The sequence below is a fragment of the Triticum aestivum genome, chromosome 3A, assembly GCF_018294505.1.
Source record: "Triticum aestivum cultivar Chinese Spring chromosome 3A, IWGSC CS RefSeq v2.1, whole genome shotgun sequence".
Taxonomy (NCBI): Eukaryota; Viridiplantae; Streptophyta; class Magnoliopsida; order Poales; family Poaceae; genus Triticum; species Triticum aestivum.
This window is the reverse complement of record NC_057800.1, coordinates 608,342,367-608,355,176: the sequence shown is the minus strand read 5'-3', so window position 1 is coordinate 608,355,176 and position 12,810 is coordinate 608,342,367.

Genomic DNA, 12,810 nt, shown 5'->3' with positions numbered 1-12,810 from the left:
ACCGAATCTAAAAGATTTCTAGAAGCAAAATTCAATCCGGCATAAATTTTTTGTATAGTCATCCACAAATTGAAACCATGAGTAGGGCAATTACGTATCATTAATTTCATTCTCTCCCAAGCTTGTGCAACATGTTCATGATCAAGTTGCTTAAAGTTCATAATATCGTTTCTAAGAGAGATGATCTTAGCGGGAGGAAAATACTTAGAGATAAAAGCATCTTTGTACTTATTCCATGAATCAATACTATTTTTAGGCAAAGACGAAAACCAAGCTTTAGCACGATCTCTAAGCGAAAAAGGAAATAGCTTCAATTTAACAATATCATTATCCACATCTTTCTTCTTTTGCATGTCACACAAATCAATGAAGCTATTTAGATGGGTAGCGGCATGTTCACTAGGAAGGCCGGAAAACGGATCTTTCATGACAAGATTCAGCAAAGCAGTATTAATTTCACAAGATTCAGCATTGGTAAGAGGAGCAATCAGAGTGCTAATAAAATCATTGTTGTTGGTATTGGTGAAGTCACACAATTTAGTGTTATCTTGAGCCATCATGGCAAGCAAGCAAACTAACACACAAGCAAACAAAAAGCAAACGGGCAAAAAGAGGCAAATAGAGAAAGAGAGGGAGGATAGAGAGACAGAGAGGGCAAATAAAACGTCAAGGGTGAAGCATGGAGAGGAGAACGAGAGGCAAATTGCAAATAATGTAACGCGGGAGATAAGGGTATGTGATGGGTACTTGGTATGTTGACTTTTGCGTAGACCTCCCCGGCAATGGCGCCAGAAATCCTTCTTGCTACCACTTGAGCACTGCATTGGTTTTCCTCGAAGAGGAAGGGATGATGCAGCAAAGTAGCGTAAGTATTTCCCACAGTTTTTGAGAACCAAGGTATCAATCCAGTAGGAGGCTACATGCAAGTCCCTCATACCTGCACAAAACAAATAAATCCTCGCAACCAACGCAAATAGGGGTTGTCAATCCCTATAGGGCCACTTACGAGAGTGAGATCTGATAGATATGATAAAGATAATATTTGTGGCAAAGTAAATAGCAAAGGAACTAACTAAGTAGTAGGAGATCAATATGATAAAGATAGACCCGGGGGCCATAGGTTTCACTAGTGGCTTCTCTCAAGAGCATAAGTATTCTACGGTGGGTGAACAAATTACTTTTGAGCAATTGACCGAATTGAGCATAATTATGAGAATATCTAGGCATGATCATGTATATAGGCGTCACGTCCGAGACAAGTAGACCGACTCCTGCCTGCATCTACTACTATTACTCCACTCATCGACCGCTATCCAACATTCATCTAGAGTATTAAATTAAAAACAGAGTAACGCCTTAAGAAATATGACATGATGTAGAGGGATATACTCATGCAATATGAAGAAAACCCCATCTTGTTATCCTCAATGGCAAAAATACAATATGTGCCTTGCTGCGCTTACTGTCACCGGGAAAGGACACCACAAGATTGAACCCAAAGATAAGAACTTCTCCCATTGGAAGAAAGATCAATCTAGTAGGCCAAACCAAACCGATAATTCAAAGAGACTTGCAAAGATAACCAATCATACATAAAAGAATTCATAGAAGATTTAAATATTATTCGTAGATAGACTTGATCATAAACCCACAATTCATCGGTCTCAACAAACACACCGCAAAAAGAAGATTAAATCGAATAGATCTCCACAAGAGAGGGGAAGAACATTGTATTGAGATCCAAAAAGAGAGAATTAGCCATATAGATACTAACTATGGATCCGTAGGTCTGAGGTAAACTACTCACACTTCATCGGAGGGGCTATGGTGTTGATGTAGAAGCCCTCCGTGATCGATGCCCCCTCCGACGGAGCTCCGGAACAGGCCCCAAGATGGGATCTCATGGATACAGAAAGTTACGGCGGTGGAATTAGCGTTTTGGCTCCGTCTCTGATCGTTTGGGGGTACGTGGATATATATAGGAGGAAGGAGTACGTCGGTGGAGCAACAGGGGGCCCATGAGGGTGGAGGGCGCGCCTGGGGGGGGGGGGGTAGGCGTGCCCCCTATCTCGTGGCCTCCTCTTTTCTTTATTGACATAGGGTCCAAGTCTCCCGGGTCTTGTTCGTTGAGAAAATCACGTTCCCGAAGGTTTCATTCTGTTTGGACTCCGTTTGATATTCCTTTTCTTCAAAACCCTAAAACAGGCAAAAAACAGCAATTCTGGGCTGGGCCTCCAGTTAATAGGTTAGTCCCAAAAATAATATAAAAGTGGATAATAAAGCCCAATAATGTCCAAAACAGTAGATAATATAGCATGGAGCAATCAAAAATTATAGATACGTTGGAGACGTATCAGCCGTTAATAGGCCAAGAGTTACATAGGGCCTCATATGGGCCGAAAGACGTCATGGGCCATCCATGGGCCAGAAGTGAAAACGGGCTGGAATCATATTGGATGGCCTAGATGACGCTACTGGACCTAATTCTGATAGGGCGTAACGGGCCTTGGGTTAGCAGGCTGTAAATGGGCTATATGCGAACATGCCATTAACAGGCTTTCCATGGACCGGCCCGCCACCTTTTGACCAAGTCAAACGGGCCGGCCTTTTCACAGGAATGGGCCTCTGTTGGGCCGTGCCACGTGTCGACGTATCATAGGCGCCTTCTGTCCAATGAGTGGATGACATCTGTCCCAATGATGAGCCGACACGTGTTTCCTCTAGCCAATGATGATTTTACACATGGAAAACCCCCATTGGTCGGGGCTGTTAACGGGTTATCGGATCCAAAACCCGACCTGATAGCTTAACAGCGTTCCATTACGGTGGATGCCACGTGTCGGTCACCCTTGACGAAAGCACTTCTGTGACGCGCGATTTATTGTCATGGAAGTGCACACTTCTGTGATGATAATTTTGGTAATGTCATGGAACACTTCTACGACAGCACATGTATGACTATCTTGATTCTGTCATAAAATCATCATGGATGTACATGCATGAAAAAAAACGCGACCTACTGTGACAAACACGTATCATCACGAAGTGTATTTTTTTGTAGTGAAAGCTTGGTACAATACTCTTACTCCCGCTTGTGTGCGTAGTCCCCATGATATGATTTATTACTTCTCTGAAAAATATTTTCCTGCTCATAAGAAACAAGCTGCCTTGCAGGAGATATTTAACTTTGTGCAAATTAAAGAAGAGTGTCTTCCACAAGCTTGGGGGAGGCTTTGCCAATTACTTAATGCTTTGTCTGATCAGCCTCTTAAGAAAAATGAAATACTTGATATCTTCTATAATGGACTAACTGATGCTTCTAGGGATTTCCTAGATAGTTGTGCTGGTTGTGTTTTCAGGGAACGAACTATTGGGTGATAACCCACAAGTATAGGGGATCGTTTGTAGCCTTCTTCAATAAATAAGAGTGTCGAACCCAACGAGGATCTAAAGGCAAAACAAATATTCCCTCAAGTTCTATCGACCACCGATACAACTCTACGCACACTTGACGTTTGATTTATCAAAAACAAGTATGAAACTATTTTGTAGGTGTGATGCTAGAACTACTTTGCAAGAATAAAACTAGAAGTACTTTGCAAGATAATAAAAGTTATGTGTTTAGAAAAAGGGTTTGTGTCAACAAGAAAGTTATTTGTCCCTAGGCAATTGATAACAAGTACCGGTAATCATCCTTGCAATTCTATATGAGGGAGAGGCATGAGCTAACATACTTTCTCTAATTGGATTAAATGCACTTATGATTGGAACTCTAGCAAGCATCCACAACTACTAAAGATCATTAAGGTCGTGAAACCCAACCATAGCATTAAGTATCAAGTCCTCTTTATCCCATACGCCATAGCCCACCTACTCGGGTTTAAGCTTATGTCACTCACGCAACCCACCATAAGCGAACCATGAACATATTGCAACACCCTACAACGGGGGCACCTCAAGTTTGTGTTGGGGAACACAATATTTCAATTTTTTTTACCTACGATCATGCAAGATCTATCTAGGATATGTAAAGCAACGAGCAGGGAGAGTGTGTAGACTGAAAGCGGAAGCGTTTAGTAACGCGGTTGATGTAGTCGAACATCTTTGCGATCCAACCGATCCAAGCACCAAACGTACGACACATCTGCATTGAGCACACATTCAGCTCGATGACGTCCCTCAAACTCTTGATCTAGTTGAGGCCAAAGGAGAGTTCCGTCAGCACGACGGCGTGGCGACGATGATGATGAAGTTACCGGCGCAGGGCTTCGCCTAAGCACTACGACGATATGACCGAGGTGTGTAATTGTGGAGGGGGGCACCACACACAGCTAAGAGAAGACTTGGTGTGTCTTTGGGGTGCCCCCTCCCATGTATATAAAGGGGGGATGAGAGGTGGCCGGCCCAAGGGGGGCGCGCAATGGGGGGAGTCCTACTTGGACTCTCGTTCCAAGTAGGATTCGCCCCCCTATCCCATTCCCACTAGGAGAAGGATGGAAGGAGGAGGAGAAGAGAAGGAAAGGGGGGGCAACCCTAGTCCAATTTGGATTGGGCTTGGGGGGGGCACCACCTGGACGCCACCTCCTCACTCCACTAGGGTCCATGAAGGCCCATTAACTCCCCAGGAGGGGGGGGGTTCCGGTAACCCCCGGTACTCCTGAAAATGCAGGAACCATTCCGAAACCAATCCGGTGTCCAAACACAACCTTCAATTATATCAATCTTTATGTCTCGACCATTTCAAGACTCCTCGTCATGTCCGTGATCTCATCCGGGATCCGAACAAACTTAGGTTCATCAAATCACATAACTCATAATACAAATCGTCATCGAACGTTAAGAGTGCGGACCCTATGTGTTCAAGAACTATGTAGACATGACCGAGACACATCTCCGGTCAATAACCAATAGCGGAACTTGGCTGCTCATATTGGCTCCTACATATTCTACGAAGATCTTTATCGGTCAAACCGCATAACAACATACGTTGTTCCCTTTATCATCGGTGTGTTACTTGCCCGAAATTCGATCGTCGGTATCATCATAACTAGTTCAATCTCGTAACTGGCAAGTCTCTTTACTCGCTCCGTAATGCATCATCCCGTGGCTAACTCATTAGACACATTGCTTGCAAGACTCATAGTTATGTGCATTACCGAGAGGGCCCAGAGATACCTCTTCGATACACGGAGACACCTATAGAGCATCTTTATAATCACCCAGTTACGTTGTGACGTTTGATAGCACACAAGGTGTTCCTCTGGTATTCGGGAGTTGCATAATCTCATAGCAGAGGAACATGTATAAGTCATGAAGAAAGCAACACCAATAAAACTAAACGATCATTATGCTAAGCTAACGGATGGGTCTTGTCCATCACATCATTCTCTAATGATGTGATCCCGTTCATAAAATGACAACACATGTATATGGCTAGGAAACATAACCATCTTTGATTAATGAGCTAGTCAAGTAGAGGCATACTAGGGGCACTTTGTTTGTCTATGTATTCACACATTGTCGGCGTTCTGGGAACGGGGGTCCCCAGACTTTCCTACCTGCGGCTTGCGGCGTGGCTCAAGTGGGGGCCCAGCGCGGCCCATCTTCATCAGCTCAAGCTCAAGAACCTCGCGAGGGGCCAAGCCTCGTGGGGAGGATGATAGGAAGCTTCCTTAGAGGTAGCCTCATCAGGCAGGCTCGCAAGGAGGCGGAGAGATCAAGGCAGGAATACCTCGCGAGGAACCAGTGACGCAAGCCATGACGATCGTGACCAGGCGGGCGCCGGCCTGTGTAGTGTCCTTTTTTCCCCTTTGGTGCAAAGGGGGCAAGCATAGGCCGAGGCATTGGGCAAAGGTTACCATTTCGGTGCAACAAGACCAAGACCAGCGGAGCGGCAGGACGGAGGTCACCGTGGAGCCCAAGACGGCGTCATCACTAGTGCTTTTGGCAGCCGAAGACCACCTTTGGTCAGGATAACCTGTACTATATGTTCCCCTTCAAAATGGCCAAGTGTTGGCGCCCTTCCCGCTCATTATTTAGGGAGAGGCCCAGGGCCTCTATAAATAGGGGTAGCCACCACAGAGTAGGGGAGATCCAGAAATCTGGTAGAGCCCTAATGGAGAGAGAGAGAGAGAGAGAGAGAGGCGACTGAACTAACCCTAGCAGTTCATCGCACCAGCTCAAGAACACCTCTCGCGAGGCTGTTCTTCCTTTGTACTGTTCATCATCAGCCACCCTGAGGCAATCCACCACACCACACACTGGAGTAGGGTATTACACCACAACGGTGGCCCGAACCAGTATAAACCTCGTTCCCCTTGTGTTGTTCGTTGTTTCCAGCTTAGATCACGCGAGGAGATTGGACATAGATCAGTAGGGGAGAGATCTCTGCGCGCACCCTAGTGTTCGAACCTCAAGGGTCTACCAGAACCCGAAATCCAACATTTGGCGCGCCAGGTAGGGGTGCACCGGAGTCCTCCCTCCTGACGACCCGGTCTCCCCCAACATCACATCCCGCCCTCAGGGAGGACAACGCACCGCCCTCTCCAGCAACGAACGTCGACACTAGGGCCAGGGGGCTCTGGGCCTTGGCCCCCGCCTTGCGATAGGTGTAGTGGCTGCGCAAGTTCAGGCCCGAGGCGCCGCCGCGCTACGACGGCGTGACGGGCCCGATGATTTTCCTGCTGGCGTACGAGGAGGCCGTCCTCAGAGCCGGGGGCGACGACCGGGTGATGGCCAACTGGTTACCCATGGCCCTCACCGGCATCCCGCGCGCGCGGCTCCTCCACCTGCCGACGACCTCTGTCACCTCCTGGGAGGAGCTGCACGACCTCTTCCTCGCCTATTTCACCGCACCAGCGCCGCCCGTCGTCGCAGCTCTCCTGGGTGGCTCCCAGGCACCAGCCTCGAGCCATCATGTCAAGCCGTTCACCCGCCGGATCAGCACCGCCCCAAGCGCCGAGAAGCCCCCGGGCTGGGTGGCGCCCGAGGCCGATCTAACCTTCGACTCGGAGAACCACCCCTTCAACCCCATTGGTTCAGGCGCGCTCCCGATGCTGTGCAACCCCACCATCTGCCAAGTGGCCGTCACCGGGACCCTCATCGACGATGGTGTTGGCCTCAATGTGCTCTCGATGGAGGCCTTCAACCTCCTCCACGTGCAGCTGGAGCGGCTCCAACCCAGCAGGCCTTTCTCGGGTGTTGGAGCCGGTTCCACCGCCTCCTTGGGACAGATCCGCCTCCTAGTTACCTTCGGCGCCTGTGACAACTTCCGCATAGAGCTGATCAACTTCGACATTGCCCCCATTGGCCTCCCCTACAACTCCATCCTCGGCTATCCAGCCTTGGCTCGGTTCATGGCAGCAACTCACCCAGCGTACAACCTCATGAAGATGCCTGGGAGCAGCGGCGTCCTCACCATGTCAGGAGACACAAAGGACGCGCTGCAGGTGCTCCAGCTTGTTTTCAGGGCGGCTGCGGTGGCGCATCCCACTAGCACTGACGCCCTTCAGCCTAAGGGGGCTGCGCCGGCCAAAAAGAAGCAGCTGTTCACCCAAGACAAGGCGGAAACCAAGCAGGTACCAGTCGACGAGGACGGGACCGCTAGCGCCACCTTCACCATAGGGGCCAACCTCGAGCCCGAGCAGGAGAAGGCCCTGATTAGGTTCCTGCGTGCGAACAAGAAGGTGTTCGCGTGGGAACCAGATCAGTTAGCAGGGGTCCCAAGGGAAGTGATTGAGCATCACCTTAACGTGTGCCCCAATGTGGGCCACGTGAAGCAGAAGGCAAGGCGACAGTCTACTGAGAAACAGGCTTTCATCGTTCAAGAGACCCGGAAGCTAGAGGCGGCAGGAGTTATCCGCGAGGTCCGCTACCCTGATTGGCTGGCTAATCCGGTCGTTGTGCCAAAAAATGGAGGAAAGGAGCGCATGTGCGTCGACTTCACCAACCTCAACAAGGCCTGCCCGCAGGATCCATTTCCGCTCCCCCGCATTGACCAGATAGTCGACTCCACCGCAAAGTGTGACCTATTGTGCTTCCTAGATGCCTTCTCGGGCTATCACCAGATCAAGATGGTGGTGGAAGACATGGAGAAGACGGCTTTCTTGACCCCGTGTGGAGTGTACTGCTATACGTGCATGCCGTTTGGGTTGTGCAACGCAGGTGCGACCTTTCAGCGGCTGATGCACATCGCCTTAGGCCGACAGCTCAGGAGGAACGCTGAAGCTTACGTCGATGACATTGTGGTGAAGTCTCATGATGCGAGAACCCTGATACAAGACCTAGAAGAAACCTTCGCGAGCCTCAACGAAGTGGACCTACGGCTCAACCTGGAGAAGTGCGTGTTTGGAGTCCCCTCGGGCAAGCTCCTGGGTTTCCTCGTATCCCACAGGGGCATCGAGGCCAACCCTGAGAAGGTCAAGGCAGTCGAAGGCGTGAGCCCGCCAAGGACCCTCAAAGAAATGCAGAAGCTCACCGGGCGTGTAACTGCGCTGGGGCGTTTCATCTCCAAGCTGGGGGAATGAGCGCTGCCCTTCTTCAAGCTGATGAAGAAAAAGGGTCCCTTCGAAAGGACTGAAGAGGCCGACAAGGCATTCCAAGACCTCAAGAGGTACCTTACCAGTCCACCAGTGATGGTAGCTTTGCGTCCTCGGGAGCACCAGGTGCTCTACCTTGCGGCCACCCCCTACTCCGCTAGCACAGCCCTGGTAGCGGTCAGGGAGGAGCACTGTGCCAAGGCCACATCGACCGTCCGAACTGAAGCAAAGCAGAGCTAGGAGGGCCTCGCGAAGGCCGCAACCGCAGCCGGAATGGAACAGCCGCAATAGGAGAACGCACCCGGGCCAGGAGAGGCCTCTTCAGGCGACCAAGCACTGGGAGCTCCATCGTCTCAAGAGACGCCTCGACCTCTGGAGGACACAAGCAGCGCCAGCACCCTCAACCTTGTCGAGCATCCCGTGTACTTCGTCAGCATGGTGCTACGGGACACAAGGGCATGGTACCCCATGCCTCAAAAACTCCTCCTCGCGCTACTGGTGGCCTCACGCAAGCTGCGCCACTACTTCCAAGGACATCCCATCAAAGTCGTGTCAGCATACCCCTTGGAAAGCGTGCTCAGGAGTCCTAACTCAGCTGGAAGGGTTGCTGAATGGAACATCGAGCTACAGACATTTCAGCTAGAATTCAGTACGACCAGAGTCATCAAGGGGGCCACACTTGCGGATTTCGTGGTAGAATGGGCAGAAGCACTGGGTCTCGAGGCAGGCGAAGACCGATCACTTTCCCCGGGAAGTGAAGCGCCGGATGGCTGGGTCATGTACTTTGATGGGGCGTTCTCCCGACATGGTGCGGGAGCTGGCGCAGTGCTCGTATCCCCTACCCAGGACAAACTCTACTACGCCGTACAACTTTGCTTCCAGCATGGAGAAAAGGTCTCCAACAACATAGCGGAGTACGAAGGCCTAATAGCAGGCTTGAAGGCCGCAGCTGCCTTAGGGGTGAAGCGCCTCATCATCAAGGGTGATTCGCAGCTCCTCGTCAACTTCTCCAACAAGATATATGAGCCAAAGGACGAGCACATGGAAGCCTACCTCGCTGAGGTTCGCAAGATGGAGAAACAGTTCTGGGGGCTGGAGTTGCAGCACGTGCCTCGCGGCACCAATCAGGAGGCCGATGACATCGCCAAGAGGGCATCTAGGCGGCTGCCTCACGAGCCTGGCGTCTTTGAGGAGCGGCTCTTCAAACCCTCGGCGGTACCGTCACTGTCGAGCACGGCGCAACCAAGGGAGGAGCTCCCTCAGCCGCCTGCCTCAGGAGCCCCAGTCTGCGGCCCAGCCTCAGGGGCACGCCTGCTCCTGGCGTTAGAGCCTCGGGAAGGGTGTTGGATCTTGGAGCTCAAGAACTACCTGATGCAAGGGTCTCTGCCGGAGAATGAGGAGGAAGCGGAGCGTGTGGCGCGGCAGGCCACAGCTTATTGCATCAAGGATGGAGAGCTCTACAGGAAGCGACCAAATGACGTGTCCCTACATTGCATCTCCCGAGAGCAAGGGAAGGAGCTGTTGGCGGACATACGCGGCGGAGAATGCGGACACCACTTGTCGTAACGGACCCTCGTCGGCAAGGCATTCCGTAGTGGATTCTATTGGCCCACAGCGCTCAACGACGCCGTTGAGCTTGTGAAGGCTTGCGAGGTCTGCCAGTTTCATGCTAAGCAGATCCATCAGCCTGCGGGGGGTCTACAGACTATACCCCTCTCATGGCCGTTCACGGTTTGGGGGCTGGACATTCTGGGCCCGTTTCCTCGGGCGCCAGGGGGCTATTGCTACCTCTACGTCGCCGTGGACAAATTCACCAAGTGGGCTGAGGTGGAAGCCGTCCGCACAATCCCGGCAGGCTCAGTGGTCAAATTCATCAAGGGCCTCGTGAGCCGATTTGGGGTTCCCAACTGCATCATCACCGACAACAGTTCGCAATTCACCAGTAATCTCTTCAAAACGTACTATGCTATCCTTGGAATGCAGATATGCTACGCTTCGGTAGCACACCCCCGGAGCAATGGCCAGGCTGAGCGGGCTAACACGGAGGTCCTGAGGGGCCTCAAAGCCAGGACCTTCAAGAAGAAGCTGGAAGCCTGCGGCAGGGGCTGGTACGACGAGATCCAGTCCATGCTGTGGTCAATCTGCACAACTGCGACCAAGCCGACTGGCGAGAACCCGTTCTTCCTCGTCTACAGAGCAGAGGATGTTCTCCCTCACGAGGTCAGGCGTCGCTCCGCACGGGTTCTGGCGTTTGACGAGACGCAGCAGGACGCCATGCAGGGGACCGATCTCGTGCTAGGGGAGGAACGCCGTCGAGAAGCCGCGTTGCGAGCGGCAAGGTATCAACAGGCGCTGCAACGATATCACTGCCGCAACATCCGCCCCAGAACTCTTGAGGTAGGGGATCTCGTGCTCAGATGGGTTCTCTCCAGGGAGGGGCTGCACAAGCTCTCTCCAATGTGGGAGGGCCCATTCAAGGTTGTTCATGTTTCCAGGTCTGGCTCCGCATGCTTGGAGACCACGGAGGGGGTACCCATCCAGAACGCGTGGAACATTCAACATCTCCGGATGTTCTATCCCTGAGCGAGGCCTAGTGCCTAGGAAAGGCCCGGTGCCTATGAAGAAGGAGAGTGCCTGTGAAGCTGCTGCGTTTTGGGAAAGGCCCGGTGCCTGTGAAGAAGGCGAATGCCTGTGAAGCTGCTGCGTTTTGGGAAAGGCCCGGTGCCTGTGAAGAAGGCAAATGCCTGTGAAGCTGCCGCGTTTTGGAAAAGGCCCGGTGCCTGTGAAGAAGGTGAATGCCTATGAAGCTGCTGTGTTTTGGGAAAGGCCCGGTGCCTGTGAAGAAGGCAAACGCATGTGAAGCTCGCCGCCCATGACAATCTCACGTAATAATGAGTGGGGCTGTACACGCCCCGGAGTCTCCGGAGTGCCGCCCTCGGGCCTCGGGGGCTCCCGCCCATGCCCAGTGGCAGCACTTAGCTCCGCGCTAGTGAGAAGACGTCGAAGACTAGAATAGGTGCCGGACGCGGCTTTCCCATTTGCTTTCTGCAGTTGGCTTGTTTATTCCCGTTTGAAGTTTTATTGAAGTTGCTGACATTCCTAGCTTGTGACTCTTTGTCTTTCTTGCTCGCTTGCCTCGTTTTCTCTCACACAAATCTCGTGAGGGAGTCGCGGGCGCCCTCGCGAGTGTTTTCTGCCCCGGTCGTTTGGAGCTTTCCTATCCGAGTCCTCTGCGGGAGCACCCCTCCCAGTCCGTGCCCCACGGGCATCGCGACACGAGCGCAGGACCTAGGCCGATCGCCCCCACAACCAAGACCGTAAGTTACCCCTCCTAGTGATCATTGCAGGGCACGAAGCACACGACGAGGCCACGACCTCGGGAGGCGAGGACCGCGCCAAGCCCCACCGAGCTAAAATAGTTCCCGCACATGGGAGCGCGGCGCGGAAACACAGCGCAGGAACAACGGAAACAACACGATGGTTAAACAGCAGCAGTTCTAACACGCCCCCGCGGGGCCCTACATTACTTTTATTTTTACGCAGGATAAGAAAGAAAACAAAACGGGCGCGATTCGTCCTGCGCCAACCCACAGCGAAGGCTCGAGCTGCTCGTGGGGCTCAGGCGGATCCCTCCTCTTGCTTCACCGGTGCGTGATGGCGGGCTAGTGCGCTACCTTCACCCAGGCGGGCGCGACGGCACGGGGGCTAGTCGCGGCCACCGCTGGAGGAGCTGCTGCCTGAGAGGGGGTCGCCGAAGCTCAGCGAACCCTGAGCACCGCCGCCTGTACGCCAGTCGCCATCTTCATCCTGGTCGGTGCCGGGGCTGGGCAGAAGGCCGCGGTCGTCGTCTTTAGGGCAGCACCTGGCACAGTGACCGTCTTCCCCAAACACCCTCACGTAGAGGGTGGCGTCGCCATCGAACTTGAAGTACAGGGTACACCACCGGCCTAGGCCGCGCGCGGGGCGAACGTTTGCCAGCCGCGTGTCAGGGCCCCGTTCCCAGAGATGGAGACCTCTAGCGAAGCCCAGGAGGCCCTGCTGCAGCAGCTGTCTACCTGGAGCCAGAAGCCACACCGAGCGCTGGTCGGCAGTTCATCTACGAAGAAACGGGGGAGCTGGAGCCGGGTGCTGGATGGGTCCGCCGACCACACGACGAACTCCGGCAGCACCTCCGCAAAGAGAAAGCGTGGCCTAGGGGGGCGCTCACCACCGCACAGGGAACTGCCTCCATGGCCGCGGGAGGCTACCACGGGGACCGTGGTATACTTGCGAG